The following is a 10,846-nucleotide window of genomic DNA, read 5'->3' as shown; positions in this document are numbered from 1 at the left end:
TGTATTACCTGAAAAAATATTCACGTCTCACAAAGAAATAGATTCAGGCTAATAAAGGAAACTCTTCACATTATTTTCATTATACCTGAGACCCAAGTAGAATGACCCTTTTTAATCTAACTGAAAGGAGAGTGACAATACATAATATATGCTAGATTTTCTAGCTACTGGTAGACCTGAACACCAAATTATTATTCATATTTCAATATATACCTTGTAAAATATCCCAGCTACTTCATGATAGACTCTGAGTCTATATTCAAAACAAAACATCAGAGATCAAAGTCCAAAGCAAAGCAACACAGGTCAGATTGAAATATAAGATAAAATATGTTGTGCCTTATTTCTTTCCTTCACTGGTTTAAAGATTATAAAAAGGGGTACAATAACATTCTGAGAATATGACATGTAATTCATGCTCCTGTCACTTATTTCCTAGGTTGACTATGTGCACTTTTTCTTTCTTGCCTTTTCAGAAGCCTTCACAATTATTTAGGTAAAAAAAAAAACGGAAAAAAGGTTCTCAAAGGCATGCACTCAGTCCTCTGTCTTCTTTGAAATTCTACTATGCAGTTAGAATAAGCTAAAGTTTATGTACACCAAGGAGAAGGTTGTTAGTGTCTTACTTTTTTCTTAAACCTAAGCAAAACACTTTCTGGAAGCCTTCTCTGAGTTATCTGTTTCTAAGTGCACAAATGATAGAATTGAGGGATGGAGGAATGATGTTGTGCAGCACGTTGAGTAGAACTGGAATCAAAGCATTCTTAGTCTCTGCCAGGTGAGTTACTGAAACCACTACAACAGGTGTGTAGAAGAAGAAGATGAGGATAAGATGGGAGCTGCAAGTGCTCTGAGCCTTGGAGACAGCTTCAGCAGAGTTCAGCCTAAAGACAGAGCACACGATCAAGCATAGGACAGTTATTCCAAGCCATGCCAGAACCAATTGACAAATACTATTGGGCCTCCTATCATCACAAGCCAGGCTTGTCACCCCAAGATGAGAGCACAGGCAATGTTTAATTTCATTCCTGGAACAGTAATGACACTGAGTTGCAAGTACAGGTACTGGAATGAAAAGCCATTTCTAAGCACCATGAACAGGGTAGCTTTGATGATAAAGGAATTGGTGAAATCAGTGGGTAGCTAAGAGGATGACAAATAGTTACATATCTATCAAAAGCCATGCAGAGGAAGACACCAGACTCCATGCCTAGAAAGCAGTGAATGGCATAAATCTGAGCAAAGCACTCTGGGAGGCTAATGGCCTTGGCATCAAATCAGAAGATGGCCAGGATCTCTTTGGCACAATGGTGGTGGCCAGGCCCATATACATCACAGAAAGGATGCCTAGGAAAAGGTACATAGGCTGCATCAGAGAAGAGTCCTGGTAGATGGTGGTGAGGATGAGGATGTTTGCACCAATTGTGGAGAGATAGAGCAATGCCAAAGGCAAGGAGAGCCAGTGCTGCCAGCTGTGAATGCCTGGGAATCCCATCAGAATGAACTCGGAGACCTGGAATTTGGAGCTATTGGAGCTCTTGAAATATGTAGACTTATTTTACTAGGAGAAAAAGAAAAACAATTTTTCAGCATTGTTATCTCTAAATATGGTCATTATTAAACATTATATTTGAACATTTTCTATATAGATTGAGGCTATAACAAAATGACTGTTCCAGTCTATATCTTACAGTGATTTAAGGTGAATTATTAGAAAGTTCCAGGATTTTTGCAAGAAAGGAAACTTAAAAGTCACAATCTTTGTATTTTGTGTGCACCTTGGTAGCAGAGTGCTTGCTTAGCATGCATGGGTTCAATCCCCTACACTACCAAGACAACAACAACAACAAAGACAATTACTACGTTGACTATCTAGAGAAATTTCTCATAAATCTCAAATAACCTTTTGTATCATATTCAATTATCCCATGATGGAATATTTATGTAATGATCTATCCTTTCTCAAACTGTTTTATTTTTTCTGAAACTTTTACAATTAAGTGGATGTGCTTGTTTTCTTCATAGTTATCCCAAGGTTCCTTGAGTCAGGTGTTTATTAACTAATAATAACTAGACTTTTAGTGTGGAATTATAAATGAGTAATGAAATTTTGGGGGCATTTCATTACAAGTTTATTCCACCAATGTTTTATTTTAGGCTACCAAAATTTTATAATAATAAACTTCAATGACTTGCAGAAATAAACTATGTCACAGATTGGGGGTAGAAATATTTCCTTTTATACTATTTTGTGTGCCCATCTAAGGAGATCACAAAAGAATTGCTTGACAGGAAATTAAGTGATGATAGATGAATATTTCAAATAAGAATCATATAATGGCATAGATCTTAGCACTTTTTTAACTAGTTAAGTCCTAAAAAACTTTGAAAAGTACAATTAAGTATAACCAATATGATTTTAAAAAATCATTGTGCTAAGAACACTGAATATGATTTCCACCATCTTAAAATTTTTAGTTCATGATACAGAATTGTTTATGATAAGTACAATGTTGAACAAAAGGTCTCTGAGATTTGTAACCACTGAGTAGGAATTTTATTCTACCTAGCAAGTAAGAATGACTTATCTATCATATTGAGGGAACTCTCAGGGGATGCTCAGAATTATGTTAAAAATTAAATAACTAGACTTATCAAAATTAGACTTATTATCTTTCCTAAAAAGCTTCTTGCTTTTCATATTGTTTTTATCTTGTAAGGTCACCCAACCAGCCTGAAACAGGTTTTAAAGTAACACAGTCTTCTTTTTCTTTTCTATCAATTAGATAATGATTCCAAAAGAGAACTGGAATGGGAATCATTTGGTTATGCAAAACCTGCTATTTCTGTGAAACCCTCATTTATCACTTTATAGCCTCATGTTGCATAGTCTTTTCTCTTTGATGTAATCCCATTTTTTCTTTTTAAGCTACATATTTTATTTATTTAATTTATTTACTCATTATATTCAGACAAATTATTGTTGTATATATTTGTGGGGCACAAATGGTGTTATAATTTTTAATACATTGTGAAAAGATTAAGTTAAATTTATTAATGTACTCATCATCCAAAATATTTAATAATTTATCCAGATTATTACAGATTTATCCTCAGTAATTGAAACATTCAGTAATCAATTATTAATTATATTCAGGATTCTATATAATTGACCTAAAAATCAGAATCATTTCTCCCATCTAACAGAAATGTTGTCCCCTTTTGCCCTCAGCTGCCAATTTCCCTAATCTCTAGACTCAGGTAAACACATTTATGCTCTCTTCTTTTAGGAGTTCCATTGTTTTAGATTCCACATGAGAGAGTATGCAGTATTTGTCTTTCTATGTTTGGCTTATTTCACTCAGCATAGTGTTCTCTAACTCCATTAATATCACAAAAGGCAGATTTTCTTTTCTAAGTCGAAGTACTATTTGTTTATATATATATATCACCCCTCTTTATCTAGACTTCTCTTGATGGGCACTTAGATTGAATCCATAACTTGGCAATTGTATATAATGTGGCAATGTACATGAATGTTCAGATATCTTTTTGAAATATTGACTTAAAATCTTTTGTGTACATACCCAGAATTGGGACTGCTGGATCATAGAGGAATTCCATGTTTAGTTTTCCCCATATTCTTCTAAATGTTTCTCCCTGGTTGATATTTGCTTCTCCCTAGTGATCCAATTAAGAGAATGAATGAATCTGAGCTTACAGAAAAAGCATTGCTTGCCATTTTTTAAACAATTAGATTCTAACATGATATAAAATGTGATTTTGTTATGAAAGCATTTAATATACTATATATCCTAAGACAATGTTCTTTTACAGGCAGTTAAATTCTCTTATACCATATGATCCTCATATTTTCTTATTCTACACTTAACTCCTTTTGCAGAATCTTTACAAGAATCTGTATTCTTTTAGGGCAGAGAGCAAGGTCAACCTCTTCCAGGACATTAGCAAAACAGCGTTCTGTGTAGAATGATACATCAAATGGTCTGAGGTTTAGCCAGTGTGCCCTTGATATGGTTTAAATCTAACTGTAGTTATAAGCATAAATACAGTCTGATGTATTCACAATGGAAACAGTTTTTTACTAAGCATACAGCATTTTGAGAAAAACTTCATTATGAGATCAAGATGTATTCTCAAAAGAGATATGACACACGGATTATGAACATGAAGAATTTATGAAAAGGAATAAACAGCTAAGTGATATAAAGGCAATAGGCTTCCTTTAGAGGCGTGAGGAAAAAAAAAGGCTCACAGAGAAAGGGAATTCCTAAGATGTTAAATCCCAAAAATGCAACAAGAAGTTTAACTCAGAAATGTTTTTTCATTAATGCAACCTGAGAACCTAATTTTGTATTTAAAAAAATATCTCATTCATGAAACCAAAGTATTCCTATGACAGATGGAAAATTTTAAATTGTTCTTTGGATAAAAATTCAGAGAATTTAAAATTATGTGGTTAGGGGGTTTTTAAAAATATTTTTTAAAAGAAAGTATTTATTTTTCAAAAACAAAGGGAAAATTTCTACTGTTGGAGAACATGGTAGAGTTTTTTAAAGTAATTGATAAAGTAATTGTTGCTGGTTTCCTGGAAATTATGGTCTAGAAGGGAAAAAAGGGAGATTATTATTCTTTAATAAAAGAATATTATGGGCTGGGTTTGTGGCTCAGCCAGCAGTACAGAGCTTGCCTAGTGCATGCAAGGCCCTGAGTTTGATCCGAAGTACCACATATAAATCCATAAAAAGAAAGGTATTGTGTCCAACTACAACTAAAAAATAAAGTTAAAAAGTTAAAAAGAGTATTCTATTCTCTACTAATAAAAAGCAAACAGAGAATTATAGACTGAGATGGTGCTTTAAACGAAAGTACCCTCTAACATGAAAGCATATTATGAATGGAATGTATCTCATTGTCAGGATTTTCTGAAATAAGGAAAATATTTAACAAAGGCCAAAGACTTGAGTAGGATTTCAGTATCTTTATGTTTGAGGAGTGAGAAGTGAAAATATTCTAACAACATACAAATGCTAAAAAGAGAGGTGACATGGCACATTTAGTGTAGTAAAAGATAAGTGTGGCTGGAACCCCCAAGATGTTGGGGGGAAATGGGCTATAATGTGAGATGATGTTCTTGAAGTAATAGGAGCCAGAGATTTTTAAATAAATAAATCTATGAAATGGGCTATGATGTGAGATGATGTTCTTGAAGTAATAGGAGCCAGAGATATTTAAATAAATCTATGTCAAATAATATGGTGCCACTGGAAGTTTTCACAGGTAATTCAGGCATAGCAACAAGGTGGAAAACATACTGTGACAAGACTAAGGATAATTTGGATAGGCAGCTGCAAGAATAATTAATCCAAAGGAGAGAGGGCTACATCTGGAACAAAGCAGGACAGAGAAAGATGAAAAGTAAAGGTGGATGGATTTAGAAGACATATATGGGTGACATCAATATTATTTATGACCCCAAAATAATCCTAAGGACCCAGAATATGCAGTGGGATGAAATGAGATGATATTCATATATCTAGATGTGATTAGAGAAGGATGGGTTGTAGAAGAGAGTAGGTGTAGTCATGTTGAACATGAGGTGTGTGACTTGAACAAGTGAACAATGGGAATATGTGGAAAGGTAGCTCTAGAGAGCAAGGAGCAAACTGACAAAAAATGAAGTGATTGGTATCTTATTTTGAAATCATTGGAGATAATATTATTGGCACAGATTTCCTAGCAAGTGAGGATGGTGAGAAGAAGGGGAAAGAGCACCTAGTGCCAGTGATCTCCTACATTTAAAATCTACCTAAATGTTGAAAGAAAAGGAAACCCATATGTAACTGATTCACAAAGAAAACATAGCAAGGAAATGGACTCATAATGTTATTCTGCTCACAAATCCAATAGTAAGAAAATTTTTCTTATAGATTAATTTTCTTGGGGACTATAGATAACTTTTGGGGAAGAATAATTGAATTTTGTAGTTCATAAGACAAAATCATACTATGATAATTTAGAGAGAAGTCAGAAATTATAAAATAGAAAAATTGGTGCATATGAAAATTTGGGGGAAATGTACTCAAGTAAAACAATATAAAATCTATCTTGGAAAATTTCATAGGGTTTAAATTGTTTGAAGTGGAAGTAGAATGGTTCCCACAGGTTGTGGTAAAGGGATGTGAGAAATGCACAAGTTTTGACAAAAGAGTTTCAAGTTTCAGTTGATCAGGAGGCATATATTTTCAGATCTATTATGCAATAATATGGTCACAGTCAATAATCATATTTTGTATTTTTAAAAATTGCTAAAAGAATAGATTTTAAATGTTCTCACAATAAAAATAAACTATGTATAGAAGGTGATGGATATGTTAATTACTCGATGTGATCATCCTACAATATACAGATACATGAAAATATCACATTCTGAAACCTACATACTTGATCAAGATTCACCAATTAAAAATAAAAGAGTAAAGTTAAAAAGTAAAATTCAATTTCAAGAGCATGACTTGTTTTACAATAGAAAAAAAAAAAGATGCACACATAGACACTGATATCAATTATTAGAGAGAAAAGACAAGCCATAGTGTGGAGAGAACTTGATCCATGAGAGCATCTGCTCGCTTAGCAAGGAGGGGTGATGAGAATGACCTTCCACAGCTCACCACCTGGGTCATTGGTAAGAAGAATGGCACCAGTCATCCAACATAAAACAAGAGAAAGAAGATATGTACAAATGTAGGTGGTTTCATATATTTTGTCATACTTGGGTAGAAGAAAATAAGAGTTACTATTCATTTAATGTTTTAGGAAATTTTTGGACAAAGATCAGGAAGAGAGTTTGACATTGGGAAAGATACTTTAATCAGGAAGAAAGTTTGACATTGATAAAGATACTTTAATCATGCAGAAGATTAAAAAGTAACAACTCTGTGATGTAGACAATATTTTGGGAAGTTCAAAACGGCCTTTTCTTCTATTACATCAAATAATGAAATTAATTCATTAACTGTTTCCTGGTGATTAGGGATGTTGGCCTATAAAATGGGATGTCCAATTCTTGCTATGTTTAAGTGAAATGATTTGATTTTGGCAAGACCTACCAAGTGTTCATGGTAAATCTATGTAAGATTTAATACAAACATTGAAAAGCTATCTGGGCAATGGATGTCCTCTGAGCACAAATATTTAAGATTAATGCAAAAATACACACAACAACATCAGATTATACACATCAGCAATTTTTTCCACCAGAAAAATCATAAACTGAAAAACTGGTGAAAATGTAGCCTCAATTTGGGAGTATAAATCTTTGAAGATTTGAATCACATTATCGGGAATGTAAATATGATGTTTAGTCTAAGTGATGGCAGAAGTACAGTTCTGTGCTGTTGTGAGAACATATGAAGCCATTTGCTTTGGTAAAGCAGCTTTTCTCGTAAGTGCCACCTCTGTGTTACGACAGAAATACCTTTCACAGTGTTATTGAGAGCTCTTTCAGTCTAACCGGTCAGAGATTCCACATGCCAAATTGCAGCCTCTTGACCAATTTGTGCGATAAACAGTGAAGTTAAATTATCATACCAATGAAAAACAGACATCCCCATCTATACTTGAAATTGTGGAGGTTTACATGTTTTGCTATTTTTTTTGTGTGTCCATCTCATTGGCATTCATGGGAACCATATAATACATCTTCCCAATGAACATCGTAGATGCTGGGGCCATAAATTGGTACCAAATAACCATTGTGCCCCATTAGGGGTAGGCCATCTAATTCTGGACAAAAAAAAAAAAGAAACAATTATTCCCAAGCCAATCATTAGCCTGTAAAATCACAATTATGTTGACATTGAGATTCTGGAAAGGAATTGGGGTTGTAGCTCTGTGGTAGAACACTTGCCTGCCATGTTGAGGCACTGGGTTCGATTCTCAGCACCGTATATAAATAAATGAACAAAGTAAAGGCCCATTTAAAAAAAAAATAAAGGAATCTCTTTAAAAAAGATTCTGGAAAAAGAGATTCTGGAATCCATCAGTACTTCTTAACCAAATTAGTCCATGTATAATTAAGTGTGCTTACATTGTTCCCAACAGATAGGAACTCTGTGATTTACATGTCCTGTGGTGGATATGAGCCATACGTATTCATCCCAAATTTGATCCTAACTATTTTCATGTCTTTGACATTCTATCATTAACTATGGAAATAAGGAATAGATGAACTCCACTATGGCTTAACATCTATGAAAAATGAAATATAATTTACCTTAATGTGAAGATTTTCCAATGACCTGGGTGTACTAAGGTCACATTTATAGGCCATAATGTAACATCTCCAACGGCAGTGATTTGTAATGAGCACACGTCTTTTTTTTTTTTTCTTTCTAGCATTAAGCATTGTAATTCTATTCTATCCAGGCATTCCTTTGTAGGTAATTACGCAAGAAGGTAGGATCAATCAATTGTTCTAATTGTTCAACTTCTGACAACATCAAAAAAGAGCTGGGAATTTTCATATCTGACTTTAGTATTATTATTATTAATTTCAATAATAATTATTATTTTGTCAGAACACAAAAACTGAGGATTGGAACTTCAATTCCCCACTCTGGTCTGCTGTGACCTCTAACATGGTGCTTGGCTCAGATCAACATCACCATCTACCTATTTTAAGAGATTAAGTTCTGACTTAGGTTTCTGTTCTTATCGTGTCTCAGATCACTTCTTTTTTGCGCATATTATACATACATATATCTATGTGTGCATTATATGCATTGAACATACAGTTGTTAAATATATTGTGAACTATTTTTTATTACTCTTCTATGTTACAGTTAGAATAGTATATAGATTTTATGTCTACTAAGTAGATTATGCATATAGATTCCTAATTAAGAATCACTTAAGCTAACACTGAATTTGAGAAGAACCACTAAATTAACACAAAGCAGAAGAATTGTATCAGTGGCCATCTAGATTTTCAGAAAAATTATAATCATCATATACCATTTAAAAATGAATATGAATAACAACATTGTTTAGCATTTCATCAAAGAGGAAGAAAGTTTAATTGCAAGTTCATATTTTTATTAAAGGAGCTCATGGCTTCATAGGGTAAAAACATCACCCAACAGATGCTCCTATTGTGACAAAAGTGAAAATAGTGCAACCACACAAGCAAAAGAAGATTTAATCATTACATGAAAACTGGGAACGTTCAAACTATTTCTCTACCACTTAAAATCAGCATACTACAGTGATGCAGCCACATCAATGTACATAGAAGCTCAAGTCACAATAGCTAAACTGTGGACCTAACCTAGATGTCCTTAAGTAGATGAATGGATAAAGAAACAGTGGTATACATACAAAATGGAATATTACTCAGCATTAAAAGAGAGTGAAATTATGGCATTTGCAGTGAAATAAATGCATGGAATTGGAGAATATCATGTTAAGTGAAATAAGCCAATCCCCAAACACCAAAGGCCAAATGTTTTCTTTGATATGTGCATACTGATCCATAATGGGCAGGGGCAGGGCATAGGAATAATGGAAGAACATTGGATTAGGCAGAAGGGAGTGAGGGGAGAGAAGGAGGCATGAAGGTAGGAAAGATGGTGGAATGAGATGGACATCATTACCTAGGTTCATATATGATTGCACAAATGGTTTGACTCTACATTGTGTAACAACCAGGGAATGAAAAGTTGTGCTCCATTTGTGCACAATGAATCAAAATGCATTCTCCTGTCATCTATAACCAATTAGAACAAATAAAAAAAATGATTCATGGGAGTGGGGTTATAGCTCAGCGACAGAGTGCTTGCCTTGCACTTGTGAGGTACTGGGTTCAATCCTTAGCATCACATTAAAAAAATAAAGATATTGTGTCCATCTTTAAAAAAATGGCAATCACAATCAAAGTAAAATTTATTTATTTTGTTCCAGAAAAAAGAAAAAACAAAGCATAAAATACTATAACTTTTACTCCGGGAACCGCTTTTCAGATACTGTTGCTCCTTGAATAAATAGCCCAAAGGGATATCCTAATGAACTACTTCTTGAGCCCGCCCTCTTGGTCTCCAAAGAGTCAGCTGTGCCCAGAATTCTTGGAAGATGAAATCATAGAGTTCAAAATTTCCCTTCTGTAGTGGGAGAGTTTCCACCCACTATTCCAAGGAAACTTAAGTGTTGTGTTGCAGAAAAGAAAGACAGGAGGAGCACCAGTGTTGGCAGAAAACTCCTCCACTCGTGCTTCCCAAGGTTAGCAAAAAAGAGAAAGCACATTCTATTTCAGGATAGGCAGATCCAAGTTGTGACTTTCAAGTAAAAATGCTCTGGCTATCAGAAGTGAAGAAGTTGTTAAACAGAATATAGTAGATCATTTCCAGGTAAGTTCTGATTTAAATAATTAAAACCACTCCCCTGCGTCCCCTTCTTCCCATCAGATTGTTTTCTCTCAATTTCCTGTCTCTGTAGCTGCTACTTATTCCCTAGCTGCCCAGCAATTCTACTGTAGAAACCTAAATAATTGTCTCCCTTCTGAAAGTTGAGCAAGGTTACAAAAGTTTTAAGGAGTCAAGGAATTAAGATCTAAGACCATAGGGCTTCAAAATAATGAAGAAAGAAACCATGCACAGTGGCACATGCATGTACTGCAATTGAAGCTGCCCAGGAGGCTGAAGAAGCAGGGGTGAAACTTGAAGGCCAGCCTGGGCAACTCAGTGAGACTCTGTCTCAAAATTTAAAAAAATTAAAATGGCTGAGTATGTAACTGAATGGTAGAGTACCCTGGCTATGTCCAAAATAATAA

General features: G+C 34.3%; 1 pseudogene; it reads right to left on the bottom strand.

Annotated features, from left to right (window-relative positions):
• Positions 1 to 622: 622 nt before the first annotated feature.
• Positions 623 to 8,353, bottom strand: LOC107157515 (annotated as a pseudogene).
• Between the last annotated feature and the right edge of the window lie 2,493 nt (positions 8,354 to 10,846).

This window comes from Marmota marmota, unplaced genomic scaffold (assembly GCF_001458135.2).
Source record: "Marmota marmota marmota unplaced genomic scaffold, marMar, whole genome shotgun sequence".
Taxonomy (NCBI): domain Eukaryota; kingdom Metazoa; phylum Chordata; class Mammalia; order Rodentia; family Sciuridae; genus Marmota; species Marmota marmota.
The sequence above is the reverse complement of the archived record's forward strand: the minus strand, read 5'-3'. Positions and strand labels throughout refer to the sequence as shown.